This window comes from Manis pentadactyla, chromosome 6 (genome assembly GCF_030020395.1).
Source record: "Manis pentadactyla isolate mManPen7 chromosome 6, mManPen7.hap1, whole genome shotgun sequence".
NCBI lineage: Eukaryota > Metazoa > Chordata > Mammalia > Pholidota > Manidae > Manis > Manis pentadactyla.
This window is the reverse complement of record NC_080024.1, coordinates 25,972,089-25,987,116: the sequence shown is the minus strand read 5'-3', so window position 1 is coordinate 25,987,116 and position 15,028 is coordinate 25,972,089. Positions and strand designations below refer to the sequence as shown.

Genomic DNA, 15,028 nt, shown 5'->3' with positions numbered 1-15,028 from the left:
TGTATCAACTTCATCTAATTTTCAGATTGTTATCAATCCTCAGTATATTTATTATGCTTTCTAATATCTCATTCAGGGGAGAGGATTAAAGATGGCGGTGTGAGAAGAGAGACAGAGGCTTCCTCCTAAAACTGGATACAATTAGAAAATATAGTTGGCACAACTAAACCTGAGAGAGCAACAGGAAAGAGAGCGGCAACAGACTGCACACACCTGGAGAAAAGAGCAGACCTCACCGAATGGGGTAACGTAACAGAGCTGTGGCTCCGCGGGACCCGAGCCCTTCCTCAACCCCAGCTCACTGGCGGGAGGAAGACAAACAGAGCAGGGAGGGAGTGGAAGGCTTGGGACTGCTGAATACCTAGCCCTGGAGATCTGCTCTGGGAGCACAAACCTACATTTCATGGTGCTTTCATGAGACTCGCATGACTACCAGGTTGGAAAGTTAATACGGGCAGAGTTCCTGAGGAGACTGGGATTCCGGCCGCTTGTGGAAAGAAAAGATCCATATCCGGCTGCTCTGGGACAAAATCGTATACCTGTGTGACTGGCCCACTGGCTCAGGCAGTGGAGACAGGCACAGCAGCCGGGAGGCGGGGAACAGCTCTTTCCTACCCCCAGGCACCAGTACCGCTCCCCTGCAACCCCTGACATTGCTTCAGGGGCTGAGCAGCTCCAGAATAGAGCTTCTGGACACTAGAGGGCGCCATATACAACCATGAAACGCCAAAGGTACCTTGTCCAGAGTAAAATTATTAAAACAACTCCCAAGAAAGATTTAAATGATATGGACCACGTGACCCTTCCTGAAAGGGAGTTCAAAATAAAAATCATCAACATCCTAATGGAGGTATGGAAAGACATCCATGAACTCAGGAATGAATTCAGGTTGGAGATCCAGTCATTGAAGAGCATGATGGAGGGTATTAAAAACAGGTTGGATATGGTGGAGGAGACAATAAATGAAATAGAAACTAGAGAAGAGGAATACAAAGAAGCTGAGGCACAGAGAGAAAAAAGGATCTCTAAGAATGAAAGAATATTGAGAGAACTGTGTGACCAATGCAAGCGGAACAAAATTTGCATATACCAGAAGAAGGAGAGAGAGCAAAAGGGATAGAAAGCGTCTTTGAGGAGGTAGTTGCTGAAAACTTCACCAAGCTGGGGAAGGAGATAGTCTCTCAGGCCATGGAGATCCACAGATCTCCCAACACAAGGGACCCAAGGAAGACAACACCAAGACACATAGTAATCAAAATGGGAAAGATCAAGGATAAGGACAGACTGTTAAAAGCAGCCAGAGACAGAAATAAGATCACATACAAAGGAAAGCCCATCAGGCTAACATCAGACTTCTCAGCAGAAACCTTACAGGCGAGAAGGGACTGGCATGATGTATTTAATGCCATGAAGCAGAAGGGCCTGGAACCAAGATTACTTTATCTGGCAAGATTATCATTTAAATTTGAAGGAGGGATTAAACAATTTCCAGATAAGCAAAAGCTGAGAGAATTTACCTCCCACAAACCATCTCTACAGTCTATTTTGGAGGGAGTGCTATAGATGGAAGTGTTCCTAAGGTTGAATAGCTGTCACCAGAGGTAATAAAACTACAGTAAAGAAAGTAGAACAGCTAATTACAAAGCAAATGCAAAATTAAATTAACTATCCCCAAAGTCAATCAAGGGATAGACAAAAAGTACAGAATTTGATACCTAATACATAAATAAAGAAGGAGGAGAAACAGAAAAGAACCTTTAGACTGTGTTTGTAACAGCATACTAAGTGAGTTAAGTTAGACTCTTAGATAGTAAGGAAAGTAACCTGGAACCTTTGGTAACCACGAATCTAAAGCCTGCAATGGCAATAAGTACATACCTATCGATAATCACCCTAAATGTAAATGGATTGAATGCACCAATCAAAAGTCACAGAGTCACTGAATGGATAGAAAAACAAGACCCATCTATATGCTGCTTACAAGATACTCACCTCAAACCCAAAGACATGCGCAGACTAAAAGTCAAGGGATGGAAAAAGATATTTCACGCAAACATTAGGGAGAAAAAAGTAGGTGTTGCAGTACTAGTATCAGACAAAATAGACTTCAAAACAAAGAAAGTAACGAGATAAAGAAGGACATTACATAATGATAAAGAGCTCTAATATCTCATTCAGTCAACATTTATTAAATACCAGCTTTATACCAGGAATTCTTTTAGGTATTAGGAACTCAATGACGGTTAAGATATAGATTCTGGCAACAAAGAGCTCACACTACACTGAGGAAGGCAGATATATTTGAAAAGTATGTTACAAGATAGCACAGTAAATGCAATAATGCCCCATGAATGTAAACCTTTTGAGTCACACATATTGAAAAAGAAAAATAGATGACTGCAGAACGTTTATATGATATGTATTTATAAATACAGCAAACTTCTACAACTATGGAGACTCCAAAAATCTAGTTAATGGTATTAAATACTGATTTTCTTCAAGAGAAAGGTAAAAAATGAGTCATCTAAAAGTAAAGTATGAGTCATATAAGGGAGATCAATTTCTTTTTTCTTCCCTTTTTTCTTTTGGACTTAGGGCAGGCTGTGTGCTATGCGATGCCATGGCAAGGCTGCCTGTAATTGCGACTCAGGGGGATTCTGAGTTAAGTCGAAAGTAGCCTTGTTCACTCTATTCGTTTAGAGTTGGGCCAAGAAGGAAGCACACAGATTCCTTATCATTTAGAATTCCCTCATAACTCAGGTCTGACTCAATTGGGTCAGTCTTCATATACTATTTGATTTATCTCTTTGAGCAGACATGTCTTTGTGTACCCTGGAGTGAATTCTAGAAATCAGGTCAATTTTTATGGCCTGCTAGTTCTATTCTGCCAAACTTGTGGAGTGGTGTCATGTGACACGAGTTTGCTAAATCCTCAGGTCTGAAATACATATATATAATTAGTCTGTGTTTATGAGATGGTGAAAAATTAAGCTGGAAATAATATTTGAGGAGACAAATACCAACAGTGATTAATTTTTTTCTACAAAGACAGCTATTCCAATTGCATATCTAAAAGTCTTACTGAAATATAGGCACAGAAGTGGCAACATTATACAGTGGGTCCATAGGTAAAAACACTTTGATGTAAAACCAGACCCATCATGGGCAAGTTAGGCAAACAGGACCTGGCCAAGAGCAAATAAAAGCATGATTTTGAATGTAAAAAACATTCATTTTAAAATGAAACATATTTCTAGAAAAGTTACAAAAATTTTGAGCAGGATATTAATTTTTAAAGTATATTCATTGTACAGTGCTTACTCTTTAAAAAACCCAATGCATTGTTAACATTTTATCCTAACAACTGCATGGATAAAGGGTAGGAACTTTATGCTGCTATTTTAATGCCAGTAGGAGAAGGGGAGAGAAAGTGGCAGACAATGCTGAGAGAAATCTTTGGGCCGGTTAGAGGTGTTACTGATAACAATATCCCTGAAAAGGTAGAAAGGGCCAGTGCAGAGAGCTGCTTGCCTTCCTGGGACTCCAGATAAAATGAGGCAAGAGGCACATGGAAGCAGGAAACTTGCTTCATTCAGACAGGTTCTGTCTGCGCTTTTATTTGGCACTCCATGATTTTTAAACTTTTAATCCTTAAATCCAGGAATTCACCATAATGTTTTTATAGAAATACTGAATAGAAAAATCTGGAGCATCTTCCTGCTTCTGCCACTATTAATCTCTAAAACATTTTCTGAAATTCTTTTCAATTCCACGCTGAGGAACTTGGGTACCAGAAGTAAATTTGGAAATTAAGAAACGGCTTCTCAACAACAGGGAAGCATATGGACCAATTCTACATAATCTTCCTTTTTAAAGGCTGTATTGAAACCTTTTGGTTTTGTTTAAAAACAACAGGCTTTAGTTTTACAACAAAGAAAAGATCACAAAATCTATTTACCAATGTTTCTCAAGACACTGAGGCATCAGTAATTACAGTGAGAAATGCTTTTCTTATTATTTCCAAAAGTGTACAAAGGAGGGGCTGTACTATTTTAAAAGAGAATGTCAGAATATGGCATCAGACTAGAGGACACAGGTGATGGGACTTCCAGGGCATGGCTCACAGATCTCTGTTTGGCCAAACCAAATAGTCTATCATTTCCACTTAGGGCCTCTTCTCTTGATACTAGATGAGAGTATTCAAAAGTATCTGACAGAAATAGATGGAAAAGCAATCTCTTCACCCAGGAAAGAATGGGGCCAAAAATATTTGCTTTGATTTTTTCAAAGTTTATTTTGGATTAAACTAAGAGCTAAATCAAAAGGAAAAGAAATTCTCCAAATTTAGGTTAGAAAGTTCAGTTACACACAAAAAAGGGTGAACTTGAGATTAGACCAAGAAACTCAGTGATACAAAAATGCTCTAGATAACTGCTTTTCTCCAAGCAAACGGCCACGAATAAACGTCATGTACCATCACATGAGATCCATATTTCCAGTGGGGATTTTGGTTTAAAATTTCTAAGCAGCAAGATTTAATTTCATCTTTCTTTTTTCTCTCTTTATTGTTTTTTAAAAACAAATTCTAATGGAATACTAGAACTAAAACTATATTCCATGTCTAGCCTTTTAATCATTAAAAACAAAGGAAACAGACATTTCAGTTCAATGTAAATATTTTCTTGGTAAATTCAGGATAACACAAATTACAGTACATAACTATACCTCCTCTGAGGCATCAAAGATGTTAAATGTGAAGGAAACCAAAATTTCTTAGGAAAGAGTAGAAGTCTTTCTGGGAATAATTTAAAAATAAGACAGAACTTAACTTATTCATCTTTAATTAAAAGAAAGTAAGTGAGGTAAGTGCTTTAAGCATGAGCAGTAAAGAAAGAAATACGAGGTTGCGAAATTTTCTCTTCTGACAGTGAAATTTAAGAATATTTACTGAACACCTATTATGTCACAGGTATGGTTCTAGATGCTGAAGATATGCAAATACGATCAAGACTCCGTTTTTGGTCTTAAGAAGCTACTGGGAGAAACCAACACATCAACAAAATTTAGGTGACAAAATGATAAATGCTTTAGTCGAGGTATAAAGGGATTCTATGGATGTTCTACAGAAATTAGGAAGTTCATAGGAGACTTCAGAATGTCAAAACTTGCTTTCAATCTTGAAGGGCATTCATGGTGGACAATGGCCCAATTCTATACCCCAAAACAGCCACACAGAGACATGAGGGCATAAGAGAACTGGAAACATGCTGGAAAGCACCAAGGATGTTTCAGAGTGCCAGAAAGAGGAGCAGTGGGAAATACTGCAAAGAGAGGAAAGTGTTCAGATGAGGAAGTATCTTGTTTTTCAAACTGTGCAGTATAAATATTATCATTATTAATGGCAGACCACAGAGACACTTTAAGCAAATGAATGGTAAGATGAGCCAGAGAAAGACTTGTAGAAGGTTATAGTCAGAAAACAGGAAAAGTGGATAGATGATCAATAACGCAATGATCAATAAGAGAGCACATATGAGTTTGAATTAAGGTAGTAGTAGTGAGATTGGAGATGGGAAAAGATACAAGATCTTTATTTAGAGACACAGGGAGGTCTCTCCATGTGCTACAGGTCAAATAAAATTCCTATCTTATGAAAGTTACATTTTAATAAAGTATAGAGTAACCAAACACATAATTAAAATACAAAATTTAATATTTAATACGAGAATATTACTTGTTCATTTAACATTACATTAACTTAACATTTCTAATATTTAGTGTATAATATAAAATGAAAAAAATTTACAAAGGCAAGAGAAAGGCACTATTTTTGATAGGGTGGTCAGGGAAGTATCTCTAAGGAGGTGAGCTCAGAGGAGAGACTCAAGTAATAGGGAGGGTGCTACCTATTCAAAGAAACAGGTAAGATGTTCCAGGAAGGGGGTGGGTGATGTAGGTATACAGGCGCTGGGCTGGGCATAATGAGCACGGTGTGTTTGAAGCTAACTTGGAGTAAGATACAGGGAGTCCTAGGAGAGCTAAGCAGAGCGAGGTCATGTAGGATCCTGTAGAACTTGGTGAAGAGCCTGGATTTCTTTCTAAGTATTATGGGAAGGGAGGAAATGAGGAGATGGTGGTCAATCAGTATAATCTTCCAGTTGTAAGATCAGTAAGTTTTGGGGATCCAATGTATAGCATAGTGATTACAGTTAATAATACTGTATTGTTTATGAAAGTTGCCAACAGAGTAGATCTTAAGTGTTCTCTCACCACAACAAACAAATGGTAATTATGTGATATTATGGAGGAGTTAGCCAATGCTATGATGGTAATCATTTTGTAATATAAAAGTGTATCAAATCAACACACTGTATGACTTCAACACACACAATGTTAAATGTCAATTATATCACAATAAAGCTGGGGGAAAAACGTAGAATGAGAGGTCCGTGCAGGATTTTGAGCAGCATGGTAATAACTGTTTAAGAGACAATCCTCTGCTACATGGGAAATAGAGCAAAACTGGAAACAGAGTCCAGACAGGAGGACCTTACTGTCATCAGTCAGCTGAGAGATGATGGCAGCCCCATCACAGGGGCACTAAGAGGATGAAAGGTCAGTAGATTCTGGATGCCAGAAACAACATTTGCAAGATAGGCTTGTCATGACTTAAACTATTGTGAAAAATAAGAGTTTTCTATGTATTTCCTACGTAGATGTATTTTAAACTCTGTCGTATAGTTACTCAGCTCTGCAATGAGAAAACTATATATAAATTATACATCAGTATGTTACTTCCCTACACAGCTTCTTCAAAGAATTTCCCTGTCCTCATGTTCCATTCAATAACACTTTTACCGTGTATATTTAAATGATCCATAGATATATGTCTGTATAGGTATATTATACGTGAGTGTACATGCGTATTATATTATATTGCTGTATTTTCAATTCCTCTTGCTTTTAAGACAAGTTTTCTTTAGCATTCTCAGGTTCCAAAAACACGACCCACTCCAACTGGATGTTTTGGCATAATATATGACAAAAAGGAATACACAAGCCAAAAACAAAAGGCTTACACACTGCTTCCCCATAGAAAGAACTTTCTAGGACGACAGCAGTCTGTCTTGGATAAAGGCCTTTTTGATCGTTTTGGCTCTTTGCTCTTTATTTAAGATTGATTACTACCAGATCTTTCCTAGAGCTCTGTTCACAATGGTTTCAAATGACTCAAGCTTTGGCACCCCCTCACTAAAGTATTTGCTTTAATGAATTCTAAATTTCTCTTACAGAGTGTACAACTATCTCAGAATCAAACTGCCTTCCGTAGTAATTACTGAGCATATGGTACAACCAGAGTCCTTGACATTCATTAAAAAAAAAAGTGCAGGGGGTGGGTGAAAAAAGGAAAAGAGTTAAAAAAAAATAGTTGCAAGAAATTAGCAGGTTTAAGTAAATCATTATACTTCTCAGGAAGAAAGATCTGACAGAGACACTGTGAAGGACTCAGCCTTCAGATTCAGCCATGTTGGGTTTTTGCTCATCACTTTATTCTTCTCACACAGGCTGAAGCATCACACTGCCTTTGCCTATGTACTTGTAGCAAAAGCTACTTTTATTAGGGTTTCTTAATTTTAAAATGTTCTCTGATGCCATGAAAGCTTGACTCAACTGCAGCCTGCTTGCAAAGGGAAAAGGAGTTTTAACCTCCAAAACCACTAAGCATCCAATTGATGCAATGCAGTATTTTCACAAAAAGCAAGCATTCCCTAGTCATAGGGAACTGAAATTCCATGACAGAATTATTCAGCAGGTAAGTTGATTTTGTAGATCAGTATTTAGCTGATCGAATGGCTTTTATACAGTGCTGTGACACAATATCTCATTCAGAAAAAATAATCAGATGCACTGCTAACCCTCCATATAAGTATCAATATTTATGACTGTCCATATAGGATTGATGGAACAAATACAAAATATGATGTGAGGCTTATGCATGAGTATTTGTTAATTCATAAAAACATCAAAAGTCGTTAAAGTTTTTTCAAAAGAACCAATTGTGTGCTTTTTCCTCAATGTTTTTTTCTTGTTATTTTTCTTTAAAAGGCCACATCCGTCTTCAGTTCAAGATGTTTTGACCATTTAACTCATGTCTCTCTTATAACAAATTTTAGAAATTCATAGAAGAACAAATATTTATTTTGTTTCCCAATGAAGCTTTCTAGATCTAGTAACTAATCAACTGATTCATTCAGTAAGACATCATTGAAGAAAACGAATAGTAGTACTAGGAACTACGTTTTTTTTTTTAGTCATTATACGTTTGGACACAAGACCAATTTTATAAGGAGGGTTTTAAAAATATTTTGTGTACTTCTGTAAGAATTAACTTTGATAAACTGATGTACCCAATATATTTACTGTTTTAATATAATATTGAAATAAATTATGATTCAGTTTTATCTCTATGGTATGACTGTCTTCAATTCTTGCCAGGGTTTGAGCTGTTCAATTGAGATGTTCAAATACATTAATTCTATGGATTTTTCCCTTGGTGTAACAGAGACTAGTAGCAATTTACCAAAATCTCTTCCTTCTTTTTCTGGAGAACACAGCAGGAGACTTATTTCCTAACATCCTTTGCAGGTAGGTGTGGTCAAGTGACTCAGCTTTCACCTGTGGGATACGAGCACATGTGGTACGTCTACGCCTGGGGTTGCTTCACATTCAGCTCCCATGTTCTCCTCCTTGGTTTTTGCCACTTTACTCCTGGAGGGCAACAATGGCCAAGGAAAGCCACAAATGCAAGTATCCTCTGTCGGAAAGTGGCGCCACTAATCTGGATCCCTAGTTGACCATGAAGAGGACAGACAGCCTCCCAACCCACATGCCTATCAAAGAAAGTTATGACACATTTCTGGATCCGTTCGTTTTAGCCATTAGCCAATCCTAACTAATATACCTGGTTTGAAGAAAAGAATAATGAGATTAAGGGAAAAAAGGATGAGACTAATAGAGGCAACAGGGTTAAATCAAACAAATTTAACTCTCCCACATTTACTGCCTGCGCAGCAAACCCTGACAGCAGCCAGAATAGCCTGTGGGTGTTGGATGGGAGAAGTGAGAGAGCAAACTTGAGAAAAGAGCATTTCCTCGTGCTCTCCTGAAATGATTCCCTTCACACCCCTCTACTTTTCTGGTGTGGCTGGAGCAGAGATGGCCCAGCCTTGGGTTGGTCCTTTTGTAATACTCGCTTTGTGGCCAAGGAGGAGACAGAATTTGCAATCACTTTCAGAAAACCTGAAGACAGTCTGATGCTTGCTGAGGACAAAGTGGAAGCTCTGTCTTTCTTGAGACAGGAGATAAAAGACTTTATTGGTCCACTTCTGGTCTCCCCTGTCTCTATCCTCCTTCATTGTCTCCATCTTTACTTAGAGAAGCAGGTGGCCCTTGTTTTTGACAATATTACTCTGTCTATCCTCTATCATATCTTTTCCTGCCTCCTCCAAAGGTTATTTCCTTAAATATCCCCTTGTGGACCCACAGCCTCATGCTCCTTCCCTTACTTTTTGACTATAAGCTTTTTTTTCGATCCAAGACACACAAGCAATCACACACACAAAAGAAACGACAATAAAACCACCACCACCACCATAAACTTATTTTATAAACCTACCTGGAGCTACAACTCATTTATTTTCCACTTCATCAATCCCTTGTTTATTTACCACATTCTCATTCTTTGAATTATTATTTATTGTTGTTAACTATTAACAATAATTTATTAAATATTATTCTGTTTCAAATCTAATAACATAGTTCTGGAGGCACAAACATGGAAAAGACAAAACTTTTGCCGTTGGAGACTTCACAGAGCTAGGGAGAAAGACAGATATGGAAATAACTGTGCACCAAGATGATTTTTCTGTAGTCTATTCCATGCTTAAAGGGCCATGGAAGCCCTTCCTCTCCCAAGGCACAATTGATTCCATTTTGGAGGCAAGAGAAGAAAGTTTCATAGAAGGAACGACATTTGAATAAAAAAGACATAGGCTTTTGTAAGTCAGACAAGGGGAAAATGGGTATTTAGGCTGGACTTCCAAAGTGACAAAGGCAATAGTAACATGAGAAAAACATGGTATACAAAGAGGAATCAATTTGAAGAAGCAGTAAGTTGTCTGTCATGCTTAGAAGCAAAGAAAGGCAATTGAGTAGGAGGGAGGAATTGTAGATCGTCTAGAAATAGCTGCTTGGAGCCCTGTTTTGAAGGGTCTTCAATGAGTTTGGACTTTTATATCATAGGAAAATTTTAAGTAGGAAAAATAAATGATCTGATGTAAAAGAAAAAAAAAATCATATGGTGCCAGCATGCAGGAGAGCTCGGTTTTAAAAGAGTTAGGAAATGGGAGATTCATCAAAGGCCACTGAAAGGGTCAGGTACATGCACTGGAGGCCTAGGCTGAGGGAGTGAGAGTGCACAGCCCTCAGATTATGAGGTGGCTCAGTTACCACATAATAATTTCCCTTATCTGCATAAGCACAAAGTAGGTTTCCATTGGTCTTGACCCCTTCTCCAAATTAACTGAGATGAGATTATTGCAACTGGTCTACAGAATTTTCTGAAGTCAAACTTCCAACAAGATTTGACTTTTAAGACCTTCCATAATAAGCTGCCCTCTTTAAATGATGTATCCTCATGGACAGTACAAGAACTATATGCATAATAACCACCTTCTAATTCTAAGCATTAGAAAAAGTGCTCCTCAGCAATACATTTTTGTTTTTTCCTTTCTCCTTTTGACCAAACTGCTAAAAGGGAAGGCTGAATAACAGCACCCTCCTGACAAGAACTAGAGCCTTTTACAGCAGGTGGCACCCACCTCTGCCTACAGAATTGCAGCCCAAACAATCTGCTTGGAATTGCTGATAAATCAGCAGAATGTGCTTATGACTCAGCCTGTTAAGTAGGAGGACTGTTATTGTTATTTTAACTCCTGCCAGAGTCTGTGGGCAATTCTCCATCTTTCTGTCTCTAGTTAACCACAAGACATCCCTCTTCAAAACCTCACCCCTGGAATAGGTTCTTGCTCAGTAAGAGTCAGAACAGTTTGGGGTCTGGTGTGACTGCCAGCTGATAGTATAGATTAGGAGAGGCTTTCATAAAGGGAACATCTGATATCCTAATTTACCCCCAAAATCTGTCTTAGAGCATTTTCAAAATTTTTCACATTGTGTGCCATGGACTGAAGCTGAATCCTGATGAGACAGCACTCAGCACAAGTCAAGGTACTTATTATTTTCAGAGAGAATGGGGAAAATGCCAGGTTTTCTCTTTTCTTTAACTGTTGGGGCATTGTGGTCCTACTGTTTGTTTCTTTCTTGCCAAGTGTTTTCAACAATGTAAAAACTCAAGTGCTACTCCCAAGGAATATTGTAAATATAAAACAACAACAAAAATGTCAGTCTATTTTACAGAAAATGGTCTTAAAGGATAAATTTCATCCATTTATGAATGATGAAAAGACATCAATCTATTCTGAGGACAAAGCAAAATTTAAGCAATGTCAGGCTGTGACAAATCTTAATTATTTGGATAAAAGATGGCATGGAATAATAAATATTTTTTGCTCTTAAAATTGCTTTCTCATTTCCACCCAGCTAATTTATCCTTAATTTGCCTTGTGTGTTGGTTCTATATATTAAGATTCAACTACATATCCTCAGTGTAAAGTTCTGTCGTAATGCTTTAAAAATCATGTGTCAAAAACATGCATGAAAGTGCCTCAGCATTCCAGAAGTGATGGATTCTACTAAGACAAACTGAAAGATTCCTTAAAACAATAACCATCAATGATGTGCACTAAAGATATTGTACATTCCACAGTAACTTTTGCATGCCTGTACAGTCCTTCAACAAGTGAGGACCACCAAGATAGGGACACTCGTACAGACACAACTCAGAAGGCCGCACATGAGAGGAGAGGATGTTGAGATGATGTTAGGGAGACAGAAGATGCCTGTTTACATAGCACCTTGCTGGCCACAGCAGCAGTGTGGGCTATATTTTGACTATTATGGGCAGCCATTGGTGGACTTTGAATAAAATACTCCTATCAATTGATTTTAGAGGAATGAAGGATCACACTATGTGAACAATAGACTACAGAAGAGCAAGATTGAACAAATGAGGCTACTGCAGAGGTCAAGGTGAGAGAGAGTGGATTCCAATGAAAAAGGTAGAGATCATGAGAAATGATCAGATTCTTAACAAGCATGAACTTGGTACTCTTATTATCTGTTATGAGGCTTAAGGAGGTTAAGCAATGTGCCTCTAAAAGGTGGTGGGGCTGGAACTAAATCATCAGGGTGTTTACCACACTGTAATGTTTACATGGGGCTTTTGTGTTCAGAGATGCTGATCCTATATGAAGTTAATACTATAAAACTTCAGAGGCATACATCAACCTTTGTATTTAGAATTAATGTATTAGGTTTGAAAAATTCAGTTCTAAATTTTACAGAATAATTAGTAATATTCGCAAATGATTCCAAAGATTTGGTCATTTACAAAACATTTGCACTCCCCTTATCCCATTCAATTAAATTTAATCGGCATGGCTGGGTGACTACAAAGGTAATTTCCTGGTAAACAATGTTAGGATAGCAGAGCAAAATAGAGATCTCTAATTAAATAGTCGCCTTTATGGTGTCATTGAAGCGAACTTTGCTATTGCCAGCCTGTTTCCTCACTCTGTGTGGATATTGTGCCTTCCCTGCTTTTCTAACATCAATTCTTTCAACTCACATAAAATACCGGTGGAATAAATGAAACTGCTATTTATATATCACATAAGTTAGGTTTTCCCAATTCTTTTTCTGGTAGGCAGTATAGTTTTGGAGTCTAGGAGAGATGAGTTTGAATCTAGGCCCTATAATCATTATATGATCTTGACTAGGTTTGCTGACACATAGGGTCCTCAATTTCCTCATATGAAAATTGCACTGTGCTTCTGACCTGCAAGGCCTACATCAAGTCTTGTATTTCCTTATATTAGCCCAGCAAAGTTAGTTTATCTGTTCTTTGTTGGCCTGGCTCTGCCAGAGTAGTAATTTACTTCCTTCAGAGAATAAAACCGTTATAAGATTCTATGTCTATAAATCTACCTAGTGTATATTGGCCTTTTACCTTAAATTCTAGAATTAACTGCAGTGTTACAAAAAAATTAGGAAAAATTCCTTAAGTTTCTCTCATGATTTTTGAAGGGAATATGAGCAATTACCATGAGCCAACAAGAGTGTCTTTATTAAGTATCTTTTAAATTTCAAAGGGAGTATTTACATTGTATTTGGGAATAGTCAGAATTTCACCTGTGGGTAAATAAAACAGATTTCAATTATTGTGTTATGGCAAAGTAGCAGAAGCATAAGTCCCATTAGTTACCAAGATCCTTAGTGCCCATAGCAAATGCCTTCCTAATAGAAAAAAATGAACATAAACAGAATTGGCATGATGTCACATATTAAGAACTTCAAATTTCTTTCACACAAATCCCAAAGATACTTTGAAAGCCATACTTAAATCGTTTTAGTATTAAATCTTCAAGTTTCTGAAAGTTATTTAGAAGTAATAATTAATAATAGTAAGCACCAGATGATTGAAACATTAAAATGAGTCAACTTTATGACAGAATGAGTCAACCAGAGCTTCATATATCTATATGCATGAATCTCTAAATATAACGGTGGGTGAAAGCAGGCTGCAGGAGAATATCTATAGTATGATACCACTTGGGTAAACTTTTCAAGTAAAAATAATTATATGACATAATATTTTATACACATTAAATAATGAGAACTATTAGAACATGCCATTAAACCATTAGAACGTGCAAAAGAAGGTTATATCATCATCAGGATTGTGACGCCTTTTAGGAAGAATGGAAAGGGAGCAGAGTGAGATTTTGCTTTTTCTGTGATGGTTTCTTTCTTTGGAAAAGATGAATATTTGAAGAAAACTGAATGTTAGCAGTTGTTTCATCCATGAGGCTGATATTTAGGTATTTATTACAATGTTTTCTATATTTTGCTTTGAAAATTCTGCAAATGTTCTTGATAGAAGCAAAATAATAAAGAAATAGTAAAAGCAGTGAAACATACTGCTGTGGCCAATTTAAGACTGGATATTCAGTACTTCTAATAAGGAGAAATTAAATGAAAACGTAGTCTTCATTTCCTAGACCAAGCAATCATTCATTTGTATCCCTTTTGTCACTTTATTCTGCTTTTATCAAGGAATTTAGGGTTTAAAGGAAGATGTAAAATAAAGTCAAATATTCTTTCTGCTTGTAAACTAACCTAAAGTATATACACTCCTTTATTTACTTATATACCTTCGTATGTCTTTACTTACATACATTCCTTTATTATTTCTCAATGCAACAACTGTAAAATAACAAGTACAAACATCAAATACATGTTTACTTGCTATGGCTTTTCAGTAAATGAATTTTTTTGTTCTATAACTTAAGAGAGAACTAACTCAGAACACAGGAGAGCCTAATGGCTGGGCATTTCCACCACAGCATGAAACTGCTCTCCCATAACGGCGAGGGCTGGAGGGCCTTCCAGTGCCTGCTACTCCCAGACCCGTGTATACAGCTTTGTAGGCAAACTCCTAAATCTCCCTGCCTCCTTTCTCTCTGCCTCATGCCCCTGATTGTAAAATGGGGGTGATCCCTGTATCTACTCACAGAGCTGCTCTAAGGAACTAATGGGTTAGTTTATGTAGAGTAAGTCATGTAGGATCATGCCTGGCACATAGTAAGTGTTCAGAAACTACTGCTGGTATTGTTAGCCATAGCAGGGGAGACAGGATGAGTCTGATCCTCATTTTGGAGAATGAATTTCTCATTCTTTCACTGTTAAAACACTCAAAACATCATGCAGTGTTATTTTAATAATCTTAAACCTATTACCTGTGGCATTCATGTGTATTTCTCCCTTATCAAAATGAACTGATATTTATTTA

General features: G+C 37.4%; 1 long non-coding RNA gene across 2 annotated transcripts in view; it reads right to left on the bottom strand.

Annotated features, from left to right (window-relative positions):
* Positions 1-15,028, bottom strand: part of LOC130684052 (uncharacterized) — a 62,146-nt gene that overhangs the window by 12,982 nt on the left and 34,136 nt on the right. The window lies entirely within an intron of this gene.